Genomic DNA, 13,239 nt, shown 5'->3' on the forward strand with positions numbered 1-13,239 from the left:
GTTAAAACCCCACCTTGTCCTTCTCAGACAGAAGAGAGGTTGCTAGTATGACTAGGTTGCTAGGTTTCTAAAATTAAGGAAAATGTAGGAATCATGTGCTACAGGATGCAAACCCCGAAACATGACAGGGAAATGCAGAGTTTTGGATGAGGAAACATGGAATACTTGTGTGTGTTATATTGATTTGTATTGCATTAGGTAAGGAGTCTATATGTGACACAATAATTTAGTGTTTCTGTGTAAGTCTAGCAGATTCAAAGCCAACTTTCTAGTGCCTATTTTGCAGGGATTTTTCAGGAGCATTTCGAAAGATCAACCATCTTTCTCTTTCACTGACAGGGCTTTTCTGATTTAGCTCCAACATTTGTAATTGCTTCAAATGCGTTGTTATTGCCTTTTCCTGCCTGTACTTAGCTACTGCTTGCCTTTATTGGTCTTTCTAAATTCCAGATCTGGGCACATATAAGAAGAAAGAAAGATTTGTCCTCCTGTTCCTTATCAGACTCATATCCCCTCCTTCAAGTTAGGTTTTGGGCTGGAACTGCAGTCCCAGTCCTCTGGGTTTATCCCAAATCACTGTCTCCTCTGCCCTTCATCCTACTTCATGTGGCTCAAGGAAGAAATATCCTGCGGTCAAGAATCCAACAAACACAGCTTCTGCTGACAAGTTTTCACCAGAAAAAGGTTCTTCAAAGCCATCCCTTAATCACTTGGAACCTGTTTGTAGTTCTTGCTTGCTGGACAAAATTGTTCTTACTTTCTGAGAGGGTGAGTGCTTGAATAAATTGAACAAAACCATGTGCATGTGGAGACATAAAAATCTATTGATTTTTTGTGTTTGCCCACAAAATGTTAAAGAAGTTTGTTTGAACAACTGTCTTAAGCTGAACACAAAAGGATGAGCACAGGCAACAGAAGAAAACGCATTATAAATAAAAAAAAAAGTACTTTTCACCGTTCTATTGTACTTTGAACTATTTGTCTCCTTTCTGTGCTTCTCCATATTGCTCTATAAACTTCTGAGGTTGCAGAATTATTTCTCTTCACTTAAGTTTGAATAGAAACTCATTCTTCATTTCTACTCAGAATCGGTGGCAGTCTTCATGATAAATGCTCAGCTCAGTACTCCCCAAATTTTCCAGGCAGTTTCACAGTTTCCATGCAGGTGAGCTTGGGTAGTCTTTGTTCCTTCACATCCACACGTGAGCCACAGAACAGCCTTCATCTTGCAGGCTCATGTGTTGTATCTGCAAAGGTGGCAGTGTTTTTCTGTAGTTTAAGATGGTAAAAACAGTCAGGTGTTTTCATTTCTAACTTCTTGTTGTCCTGTATTTAGGATTCCTTAAGACTTTGCATCCTTAGGTGTCTTTTCTCTGATGTGTTCGTTGTCTCCAAAGTTGAGAGAAAATAAAAAAAAAGAAGTTTATATATTGCTGAAATTTATAATATGATGTAACATGCCTTTATGGACTGCTAATTATTTGAAAATGGATTAACGTTAATATAGTTGGTATCTGGGGTGCATTGATTTATCCATATCTTTAATCTCTATATCCCTGTATGCAAATCACCATGCAGACAAAAACAATATATCTGTGTTCCGAATCATAAACATCCAGGACCTGTGTTTCTTTGATTGCTTGCAGTTAGTATAACATAAACCTTGCTAAATGTTCTTCTATCAATCTACAAAACCTGTAAACAAGTCATCTTTGCATTTTCCTTATCTCTTTGCTTAAAGTCAGAAAAATAAAAAAAAAAAAAAAAAGCTTTTGAATCCTTTGATTTAGAGAATTTATTTCCAGTAATTTTAGGACAGCCGTAACATACCTGGATTTTCTGTTCCTGTAAGCTTACAATATTATTGACATATTAAAGTGTATCTTATTATGCACGTTTTGCATAGTGACAGAAGGAACACTTCAAGGAAGAACAGAGGTTGTTCATATAGCAGTGCACCTAGAATTTTTTAATAATATGTGTAAGAAAAAATTGCTGACTCATTGAAACCAAGCAGTGAAATTGTACATTTTGTTAATTTATCCAATTCAAAAATTAACCTTGAATTAATGGATTCAAACACCTTGTTGTGAACATTTTCTTTTATTTGAAAATCCTTCTCTTCCTTCCTTTTCTCAGTTTCTTCCTATTTCTCTTTGTTTCTCCTTTTTTTCTGTCTCTTCCTCTTTCACTTTCTCTTTTGTTCTCGTTCTTTCTCTAATTCCCTTTCAAAACATGCTCTTATTTTAAAAATGTCCTAGATTTTGAGCTCCTAAATACACAAGAAATATTTTTCTTGATCCAGCCTGAGACCTATTCTTTTTTTTTTTTTTTTCAGAAAACAGTCAGAATACTCTTCCTAGTAAACGAATTCTGTTACTCACTCTTCAAATGATTTTTTCTTGTCCTCTACCAGTTTATGAGAAGGCTATTTATTAATTTAGTTCCCTTTATGCTTAGGTTAGGGGTTTGGATTTTTTTTCAAGGTAACATTAGTGCTAGCATCCTAGTAGTACAATTACTTCTTTGCCTATCTTAGCATTGTTTGTCCTCTGATATTTGCCAAGAGCTGTCATACTTCTCCTCTGACTTCACTTTGCAGAGCTGACAAATCAAGTTCTTGTGATCAGATCATGACTGGAGATTCTTCATCCTCTTTGCTATCTTAGTAGCCTTTTGCTTGACCATGATTAATGGGGCGACATAATCCCAATGAAAGCTTGCCTACATCTAGGGTTAGAGCATAAAATAATTTCCTCTAATAGCATCCCACTAGCTTTTTTTTTTCCAGGTGTATATCACACATGTAGCATACAGATATTATGCAACAAAATAATACCCCAAGTCCTCTTCCTCCCTCTGTTTTCAGACACTTGCAGTCCTAACTTACAACATGAAATAGTTTCATTCATTCCAGGCCATGATGTTCCGTGTTCTCAAGCGACATTTGTTTTGTTTCTATTATTCCCATTCTGTAAAGTGATTGTGTTCTTTCTCACACAGTATTCCAGAAATCCTACATTTTTCATAGATACAGAAAAGTGTTTCTGGGCCAACTCTGCTATTATTATGTATTATTTCTCTTTATGCAGGATTAATGCTCTATTTTTATTGCGTCTATATTATTAGGAAGCCCTTGGATGCATTTAATTGACTGCACTAATAGTGTAGTGTGAACACTGACCTTGGTCAGACCCATTGCTGTGTTAGTAGTATGAACCTTCAGTTCAAAGGGATTCAGCAGTCTCAAAGTGTTTGTCCTGTCCTGGCAGTTAGGGGGGCTCGTATTCCAGTACGTAGCTATGGATCTGAAGCACAGCTGGGGACTGCAGTATGTGCTGCAGCGCCATCTTAAATCAAGACTTCATTTAGGGAAGGATGGAGTTCCTTTTGAAATGTGTATTGCATCCTATGTGCTTCAAATCTTGACCATGCATGTTTAAACCTGGCTCTTGATCTAAGAGTGCAACATCTTGCTAAAAAGTCAAGCTTACTAAAATTAAGTTTGTGAACATATAAGTGCAGAAGATCTATCTGAACAGGTACATATATTGTTTTGATTTTACACCTACCAAGATAAAATTAACACTTCTTTCTTTTTACCTGAGAGGTTTCTATGTATTTCTTAAATACTCATGACCTGAAACCTATAGCTGATGTCACCGGTTTGACTAATGTGGGGAATCTGACATTTTAATTGTTTGAAATTGAGCAAAAGAAATGCAAAGAAGAAAACCCCACAGATTTTTCTGTTTTCTTTTGGGATTTTGGTACTCTTTCCAAGGAAATGATTTATTCTGATTGGCCCTTAGAATCCTCTACAGAGGAGAGATGAGAAACTATAAATCTTTAAAATAGGTCAACATCTCACTAATTATTGCTTTAATTAGTGACAGCCACATAATAATTTTTATTCCTCTGTTCAATTTAATAGGAGTCAGACATATTTGAATTTTTCTAATTTGAAAGAAGTTGTGCCCTTGATTTTTAATGGACTTCACCCAGTCTGGCAGATTACTTGGAAGTATTGATGGTAAAAATTTAAAGACTGTACCTTTAGTTTTCCTGTCACAGCTGCTCTTTTCATTTTATCCACAAATATTAGTAGGCTGAGCATGTATTACCTGAAGAAATGACAAATAGCAAAAAGTTCTTAATTGGGTTTGAAAAACAACAGCGTGAAGGTAAGAGATTTTTACAGAGACCTGTACATTCGTTAAAAAATATTCTCTCAGTTGATTGTCTCATACACTAGACGTATAACAGTAAATCAAATAATATATGGTTTAAATGGTCCAAAAATACTTTCAACACCTCTACTAGATCTAGTTTGTGAGGTAGGAATAGTGTATGGAATAAGTTTTGGGTTCAGAAAAGACTGAACAGTTGTTTTATACAGGTTGTGCCAAATGACATCACAGTGCTGGGTCATAACCCTCTGAAGTTGGAAAGACCTATGTATGTTCCATGTTCCAATACTGTAATAATTCTTCAAATAATTATGTTATTCTCTGTTAAAATTTCTAAGAAAATAATACTATTACCTTGCTTATTAACTTCTTTACCAGCTGCATTCATTAAGATCAGTTCAAATATACACTAGTTAGTTGCTGTAAACAGAGTATTTCATCTTGCATTTTCTTGTACAAAAAATTTATACAAAACTTATTAGTGACGGAGTTAACAACCTTAGATTACATTTTAAGTACTATTGTACAAGTATTGAGTGTGTATTTTAGTTAATACCATTTAACATGCAAACTGTACTTCACCGCCTAATAAACAGAATTACTTTAATATGGCAAATTATAAAGCAACCTTAGTATAAACAGTACAACAAGTTAATTTAACAGGTTCCTCCTGTTAATTAATTTGTCCTTGATTTACAATTTAAAATATTTTATACCAACAGCATATTTAAAATTTGATATTTCTTCCCTGTTTTCTGATTGTGGGACTTCTTTAGTCAGGTTTTTATAAGACTACATCTGACACACAAACATTTAGTATAGAGTAGTGTGGTATTCTTAATATCCACCATGCTATTAAAGCAGTTCCTGATTAAGTAAAAATTAATTTACATTAGACTGCAAATTACTATCTCTATTATCTCACTCCTCTCACTCCTCAGTATTGTGGTAATTTATCAGTACCAGAGGAGCTAAGTAATACAAAAGAAATGTGGGGAATTTTGTGCAGAGTATGAAAATTAATCTCATTACATACCTTGCTGGCTGGCTCATCCACTTTCCTGCCGTGTGGCAGTCATCACCGTGCACCAGGCCTTGAAGCACCAGACACACTGTTTCTCCTCTGCTTCTCTCAGTGGGAAGATCCTGCTGCTTGAGCAGCCCTTCAGGGTGGAGACAGTGGGACAGTGCTTGTTCTGCTGGAAAGCTTGCTTTGCTTATTGCCTGACTTACCTGTGCTCTACACCTTTCTTAGCCACCACCTTGAGTACAGGATAAGTGAAATAAAATGAAATGTTGGCGTTTAATCATCCCAGTTCAAAAACTAAATTTTAACTTTTTGAAAATGACTGGCCTGTGTCTGTAAATTGGACAATACCTTGAATCTGCCTCTTGCTATAGTAGGACCATTCACCCCTGAGTGAAACTGATGCCCCAGACTGCCTCAACAGCTGCAGTAAGGAGGTAGTAGCTCGTTTCCCTTCATATTTTCGTGTCACAGATGATACTCTACAGATCTGAGCCTACATGAGACAGATAGCCTCGCTTCCCACTGGGAAGGCATGAAAGGATCACTTCTCACGCTCTACGTTGCAAAGCATTTTAGAGTGACATTTGTAAGCTATTTTTGATTCGGAACATTGCTTCTGAACGGTTCGTACTTGGAAGTTTCTCGTGTTCTGCCGCGCCGGGTTTGGGCGAGACTTGAGCGGGGCTTGCGCTGCGCTGGGCGATGCTCCGTGCGCGGCCGGCAGGGGTCGCGGCGGTGCCGGCGGAGGGGCCGCATCGTCCCGCATCCCGCCCGGCCCCCCGGGGCAGCGCCCGGGGGCGTCCCGCGGCCGTCCCGGGGCCAAGCTCTGCCCCTCTGGCTCCGGGCAGGCGTCGCTTAAGGAGGGGGAAAAAGGAAAAACAATTTTATAAAAAAAAAAAAAAAGGGGGGAGGGAGTAGTGGGAGGGCGTGGGTGTGTTCTTCTAACTCAAGGAGAGGCTGGCAGGCAGTGCTCCCTGCTCCTCTCCATGAGAAGCCTTGGAAATCAGACTACCCCCAAGAAAAATTGCTGAGAGCAGGGTTTTTGTTCTGTTCTTGGAGTAAGAAGGCAAGTGGTGAATATTAAATGCAGGTTACTTTCAGATGCCGCTGCCATAACCTCAACCTACGGCAGCGATGTGACATCGGAAGGGGAAACACATGGCTCTAGATGGCATAGTTCATCAGCTGGGTCTTCAGACCTTCCTTACATCCATTTTTTATGTGCTCCATCATCATCGTCACCACCATTATTATTGCTACTGTAGTTTAGAAGGGAGGAAGGTTCTCTGTTTCTGAAAGCTTTCCAAAAGAACCTCCATCTATTCCAAAGTTCCACTTCTTTCCAAGCAGTAAGAAATATTTTTAAAATTACATTGCGAGATTGGCAGTAGCAGGCTCACTTACATATTTATGTTTCTTTTGCTGTGGAAGTATAGAATGTTTATAACAAAGCTTTAGTGCTGATTTCCAAGAAAACAAGAAGGAATGAGATGTGGTGGAGATAATGCCTTAGTGCAGGGGTAGTCAGTTCATGTTTGTAATCCTGCAAAGAGTTTAACTGAGTCCTTCAGGTTGCTCAGGACACAACACATTTAAAAGACTTCCCTGTTCTCTACCTGTATGAGGGTTAATCTTGGCTGTGCATCATCCTGGCCCACACATGAGCAGGTGAAGATGGACTTTCCTCTGTTTACTGCATGGCTCTCCTGAGGTCTTGCGAAGTGCTGGGTCTTACAAAGAACACATAAACAGAAGAAATGACACACAGAAATTAGAGCAATCTGAGGGTACATAGAAAATGTGCAAATGTGCATATGTATGTGTGGGTAGATGTGTATATGTGAAGAGGCGTCTCAAAAACAAGAAATGAGAGAAGCTATGTGGCACGGCAGGAGCAGGCAGTGCATTGAGAAAAACTCATCCTCAGCTCTCTGAGCTGAAGAGAAAGGATGGAGTAGCCCACGTACTTCATCTGTCTACTGGACAGCATAAGGATGATTACAAGGAAATGAAGAGGCTGAGGAAAAAGCAAGATTTCTCCTCTTCTATCCCTTTGCAGAGAAGGGTGATCAGTCCAATTTACAATCCAGTTTTTGGTAAAAAACCTACTGCAGTCAGTGATGTCTCCTGAGCGCGATAGAAAAGAGGAAAAAGCTCTATGACCTTCAGGCAGATGGTGTTGTTATCATTTATAGTTCTTGTAGTTATTGCTGTTTCTTAGTTGTTTTGCCTTATTTAGTGTTTGAGAGCATCCCCTGCCCTGGCTGGCTGTGGCTGCCGTTTGATAGACGGCAGAGTAGAATTAGGCCGCGGCAGATGGCCGCGAACGGAGCCGGGACGGGAGCGTGACAGAACCCCCGCAGGACTTGCTTCCAACCTGGCTTTTTCAGAGTGGCGGTTGGGAGGACTCGACGGGAGGGATGCGCCGGGGGACCCGCTCGGGGACTCCGCCGGGGCAGCGGCTGTGCACCGCGCAGGCCAAGCCGCTCTCCTGCCCTACCCTCAGGGATGCTAGGTTTTCTTCCGCCGGGGACGCTCCATCACGAGGGCCACCCGGTGCCACCGGGACGTGTCTGCAGCACGACCGGGAGCAGGTGGCCTGGCCGCCCGCGTCGGGAGTTCGATGACGCTGCCAGCACCAGGGACAGCGCCGGCCGCGGTCCCGGCCCCCACCCGGCCCCCTCTCGGTCCCTCCGATCCTTTGTTCCGACGCCCCGCGGAACAAAGACTTCCGCCGCCGACGGCGCGGAGACCCCGGCCTCTCCCGTCCCCGCCTCCGCCCCCTCCCCACACCTGCCGGCTTGCCCCGCCACCGCCGTCGGTCTCCATCGGAGCCGCCTCTCCGGTGCCCCCGGCCGCACACACCCCGGCCCCCGCGCACGCCGCGCTGCCACCGCCGCCCCGCCGCCCTCCCCCGCGCGTAAGCTGCCCCGCACACACTACCCCGCCGCCGCCGCCCCCTGCTCCGCGTTCGCAAATCGCCGCCTTGCTCCTCACCCTGCCGCCCAGACCGGCGCAAAAAGTCCGCACACCGCTCCGCTGCCCACCGGCACCGCTCTGAGCCGGTCTCCCCACACCGTCCCCGTACTCTACTCTCCTCCGCTCCCCCTCGCAACCGCCGCACACTCCTCTTTACGCGTCCCGGCTGCCTCTCCGCACACGTCTCTGCTGCAGTGTCCCCGCCGCACATCCAGCATCTCCCGCACCCATTCACCAGCGCCGCACATGGCTCTGCCGGCCCGCGGCACAGACGATGTTCTGCTGCCTCTCGCGCACCTCGCCACTGCCCCAGGGCCCGCGTTCCTCGGATTCCAGAGAAGTCCCGCAAGAGGAGGAGCCACTACCGAGCGGGCACCCCTAGCTACCGACTGGGCGATGAGCAAAGAACAATCCTCGCGATGATAATATTAGAAAATGTATTTATTTCCCATTAATCGACTTTACATGATTCAGCCCAAGAAAGCAAGAGGTCGAGTCACCACCACCTTGAAAATCCACCACGGCTACCCCAACGCTCCAGTAGTCCCCCACGGCCCCGTTACCTGCTGATGACAGCTGCCCTCGCGGGCGCCCGTCCCATGGCAGTGACATCTCTCCACCGGGCTGCGCCGATCAGTACGCCAGTCCTAGTTAGTCTCGGTTTCCATAGGTGAGTACAGGTTGTCGAGCTCTTTATTGCTTTGTCTCTCCTTTTTTTTTTTTTTTTTTTTTTTTTTAACTTTTCAGTTTTCTATTACTTTTAGTATTAACGTTTTTGTTATGGTGTGTTCTAGCGAGATCTTTCATGCTGCTTTGAGGATCCGCTCTTGGCATTCACCGCGTGCCTTAATTGTATGACATTAAATCAAGGTCCGCTGTGAACACGGAGAGTCAGAGCCTTAAGAGCGCTCTCTCTCTCTCTCTCTCTCTGGAAGCAGAACAGCAACTGATCCCCGAAAAAAAACCCGGTGATTTCCCTCTGCCCTAGTCCCATCCTGGCCTGGGCTGCATATAACTCATGCTCGAATTTTCTGACTAGCCGATCTGTTGTTTGCAATGCTCAGGAAGCTGTAAAATATGTATTTAATGGATTAAAAAAAAAAAAAAAAGGGAGAGAAATTAAACGTGTGCCTATTAGACACTTCCAGGTGATTGCTTTAATTTCACCAGCGTCTTCGCATGATTTTAAATACAGGAGCTGGCTCTCCCCGACTCGACGTCTGTGATTTGGTATCCCTGGCTCAGGGGGATGACCGTTCTTTCCGGCTGCCTCGGTCCGCCTGGTCCTGCGGCTTCCCTGGAGCACGGGCGGGAGGAGCCCTCACCCCCAGAGCATCCCCGCTTCTCTCGGCCGGGGGAAGGAGGGGGGAGAGGGAGGTCTTTCGACGATGAAAAATGAAAGGGCAGGACGTGTCATCTTTCTTTGTAAAGCGGAAAAAAATTTAACTCACTCGCACCTGCCCCTTTCCCGGGAGGGCCTGGGCAGCCCATCTGGCCTGCCTACACTGAACTGGCGAGTGAGGAAATGAGGGGTGAAGTCATTACAATAATTTTAAAAAAATAAAATCAGCCTAAGCTTTTTTTATTATTATTACGCTTTTTGCCATCTTTCACCGCTCAGGACGGGGACCATTCCTTTTCGGTGACGATGGCGTGCCGGGGAGAAGCAGAGCGGCCGGGCGCCTTGCATCACCCTGCGGGCTGGACCACGGCCGGACCCCGGGAACTGGGCGGCTGACCTCGATTGCTTCCTTCGGCCCCAGGGCCCGGAGAGAGAGAGGAGGCGAAGGCGGGATGTACTGCGGCTGCATACGGCGGCGCCCGGTCTCCTGCGGCGGGCTGGGCTTCCCAGAGATTTTCCCGTAGCTTGCCGGGGCATCTGGGGGCAAACTGGGCAGACGGTTCCGACCCCCCTCAGCACCGCAGCTCCCGCGTGCGGCCGCCTGGAAAACAGACAAAGCAAGAGCGTTAGAAAGGCAGGCGGGGAGGAGAGGAAAGGCAGGCGGGGAGGGAAGGGCGCCGGGAGCCCGCACGCCGCGAGGTTGCCAATGACAAAAGGAAGAGAGGGGGGAGTCAGAGCAGGGGAAGGGCGGGGAGGGAAGGGGAAGGGGAGGAAGGAAAGGGAAGGGAAGGAAGAGAAGGGGGGCCCACACGGACTGACGCGGATCTGGGGCCGGCCAGACCCGAGCCTGTGGGGCTGCTCGGTCCGCGGCCGGGGAGAGACAAGGCGGAACGCCCATCACCGCAGCGCCGGGGCGAGCGGGCATCTGAGTCTCTGCAGTGAAGTGGGAAGGGGCCAGCCGCGGGGAACCGCAGAGAGCAACCTCCTTGCCCGCCGCTGCAAAATCCCCGGAGAGCAAGCACAGGGGAAAGCTTAAAATGAAAAAAAAAAATTAAAAAATTAAGGGTATGGAGGGGGGTGGGGAGTAGCATTTCCCCCTTCTTTCTCGGCTTGAAGAGCGTACGAGAGCAAAGAACTAAATCCATAGGGGGTAATCCAACCATTCAAATAAAAATAAGAAAAATGAAACCACTCCGAATACTAAAAAAAAATCATAATCAAAAAGAAAATGGTCAAACCTGCCGGGGGCTGACGGCTCCTCCGCCCAGTCGGAGCCGCGGAGAGCAGGAGAGAAGGAAAGTGCCGCTAGTTGCTTTCGGGGGATAGGAAGCGGTCCGGTCTCTCCCCCTCGCTTGCTGCTCCAGAATTAGGGATTAATGCCTCTCCAGCCAAACAAATAAGGCATCTGCCTTCAGTACAAGAGGATTACACGGGGTTGCTGACGTCACCAGCCAGGCAGATGTTGGCTCCCAAAGTCCTGATCATCTCCCGTGTCCTTGAAACCCGGCACAATCCCAGACCCGGGCGGCCCAGCCGGGTCCCTTCAAGGTCGAGGGGGACCTGCTCGGAGGGGACCCCGCCGAGCCACTCTCTCCCAAAACGTCCTCAGGCATCATCGGGAGAGAAAGGTGTGAAAAGCCGAGCCCGGCAGAAAGTTCATCCCTCCCCCTTCCCTCCGGGTCCTCTCCCCCAGCTCCCCCGCCTTCCTCCCACCTCCCCAGCCTCAATGTCACATGAATCTGTACAGTCATAGCGAAGAAGAGGAGCCTGATCACCGACTCACCCAGAGGTCACCCTTCCCGCACGGCAGGCGACCCCCCTCACTGCGGCACCGCCGCATCCCCCGGTCCCGCGCCGCCCCAGTCTCCCGCCCGCAGCACCCCGGAGCCCGACAAGGGGCCGGGAGCACGACGGAGTCGGGCCAGGCCGCACCGTGCCCCACGGGCTTTGTTTCCGCTGTGCCCGTCCCGGCGAGGCAGCGGGCGAGAGCGGATCGCTATCCGTGCGGAGACAGCTCGCTCCCCCGGCCCCGGAGCTACGCGGTGTCTCTGCGGCAGGCAGGCCCCATCGAGCGGGCAGCGAGCCGAGCCGAGCCGAGCCGGGCCGAACTAGGGTATGCAGGAAGCGCGGAGGTGGTTCAAGGCCTCCTCTCGCCTTGGGAAGCCGGTGGCAGGTGCAGAACTAGGGTTTTTCCTGGCTAAAGGACTTGGAAGTTGCATTTGTGCAATTCTTAGGTGGAGGTAGAGCAGCTTGTCCTTCCCGGAGCTCAGCCCTGAGTTTGCTGGAGCCGTGGGGCGGGTTGAAAGTGTCGCAAAGTGCATCTGAAAAGGGAATCCAATTAGAAGAGAGATCAAAATAAAAAAAGAAATTTGCCTGAGAATCATGTCTGTTGCCTTTGCTGGGCATAAAGTCCATGACTCATCATTGCTAGTCCCTTTGCATCGAACAATGGTTTCAATCATTTCGGTTCTGCAGAAAGGCAAACTAGATGATGTGACATAACGGAGCAGGATGAAGAAGATGGGATTGCCAGTATCTAGGCTCCTGTTGGGTTGATGTTGTTGTTGTTGTTCAAAGTAGCTGTTTTATAGATCTGTTCCATATTATCCTTGTCTGTCAAAGTGGCATTTAATTTTTCCAATTGTGGAACTTGGTCACTGATAAAATCAATTTAATTTACACCACTGTCATTCAGCCGATCCGAGCAGTAGATTTATTTTTGGCTCGGAGTTGAAGGGAAAAAAGCAATCGTATGTAGAATGAAGAGATCCTTTTACTTCTTTTGCAGGCAGTAAGAAGAGAAATCCCTGTCATGGCATTTTAACAGACCTTGCTCTCCTGCAGGAGAATTATAAATGTAATTTCTCAAATCTTTTGCTTAGAAACTTGAGCAGCAACACGAAAGGGATGGCAAGAAAAACAGATCAGCCCGGCCTTCGGCGTTCCGTGGGGGCAGGCAGCCCCGTTCACCTCCTTTTCCCGGGGTGACACCGACTGCTCCCGGTCCCTGTCCATGGTCCTGACCCTCCGGCGGCAGCGGGCGCTGCTCCCGCGACCGTGCGGGCGGCCCTGCGCACCCCTCCGCGCCATCGCGGCCCGCACCACCGCAGGGTCGGGGAGTCTGCGGCCCCTCCGGGGCACTTCCACCAACGCCTTCACTTTGTTGTGATCACTAATAATGCTATTTTTTTTTTTTTTTAATTCAGAACCTTAGAAGAAGGTGGTGGTGGTGTTGGTGGTGGTGGTGGTGGTGGTGAGGATTTACCTTTCTTGGGTTTTATTTGATAGCTCTCCCGTTTCAAAGAGCTTTTAATCACTGACGCCTGGGCAAGCCCACATTTTAATGGGAAGTGGTTGATATCGGACAAGGGTGTTTAAACCTCGGACTCTCATTTGTTTCCTTAAATGGATTAACATGGAAATTCAAAAGTGGTTTTTGGTAACTGGTACCTACCTATGGGCTGAAAAGAACCGACAACATTGCGAACTATATTTTTCATTGCACCTTGCAACGGGAATACCTTGCACACACTGGTTAAATATGCTCTAAAATCTCAGTTTACATATATATGGCCTCTTTCCGAATCTAAAAGAAAGATCTTACTACGCGGCTACATGCACGCACACACAGATACGCTCTCTGTCTCATGCACATACATGTATGTATACATAAAGTTTAAATAACTTAGTGGAAAAGT

General features: G+C 46.6%; 1 long non-coding RNA gene across 1 annotated transcript; it reads right to left on the reverse strand.

Annotated features, from left to right (window-relative positions):
* Nucleotides 1-414: 414 nt before the first annotated feature.
* LOC108640932 lies at nucleotides 415-5,622 on the reverse strand. Its single transcript, XR_001921602.1, has 3 exons — nucleotides 5,227-5,622; nucleotides 4,055-4,124; nucleotides 415-1,389 (listed from the first exon to the last, which is right to left on the reverse strand). It is a non-coding gene; the product is annotated as an uncharacterized LOC108640932 (long non-coding RNA).
* Between the last annotated feature and the right edge of the window lie 7,617 nt (nucleotides 5,623-13,239).

The sequence above is a fragment of the Manacus vitellinus genome, unplaced genomic scaffold, assembly GCF_001715985.3.
Source record: "Manacus vitellinus isolate BGI_N305 unplaced genomic scaffold, ASM171598v3 scaffold_1_pilon, whole genome shotgun sequence".
Lineage (NCBI taxonomy): Eukaryota > Metazoa > Chordata > Aves > Passeriformes > Pipridae > Manacus > Manacus vitellinus.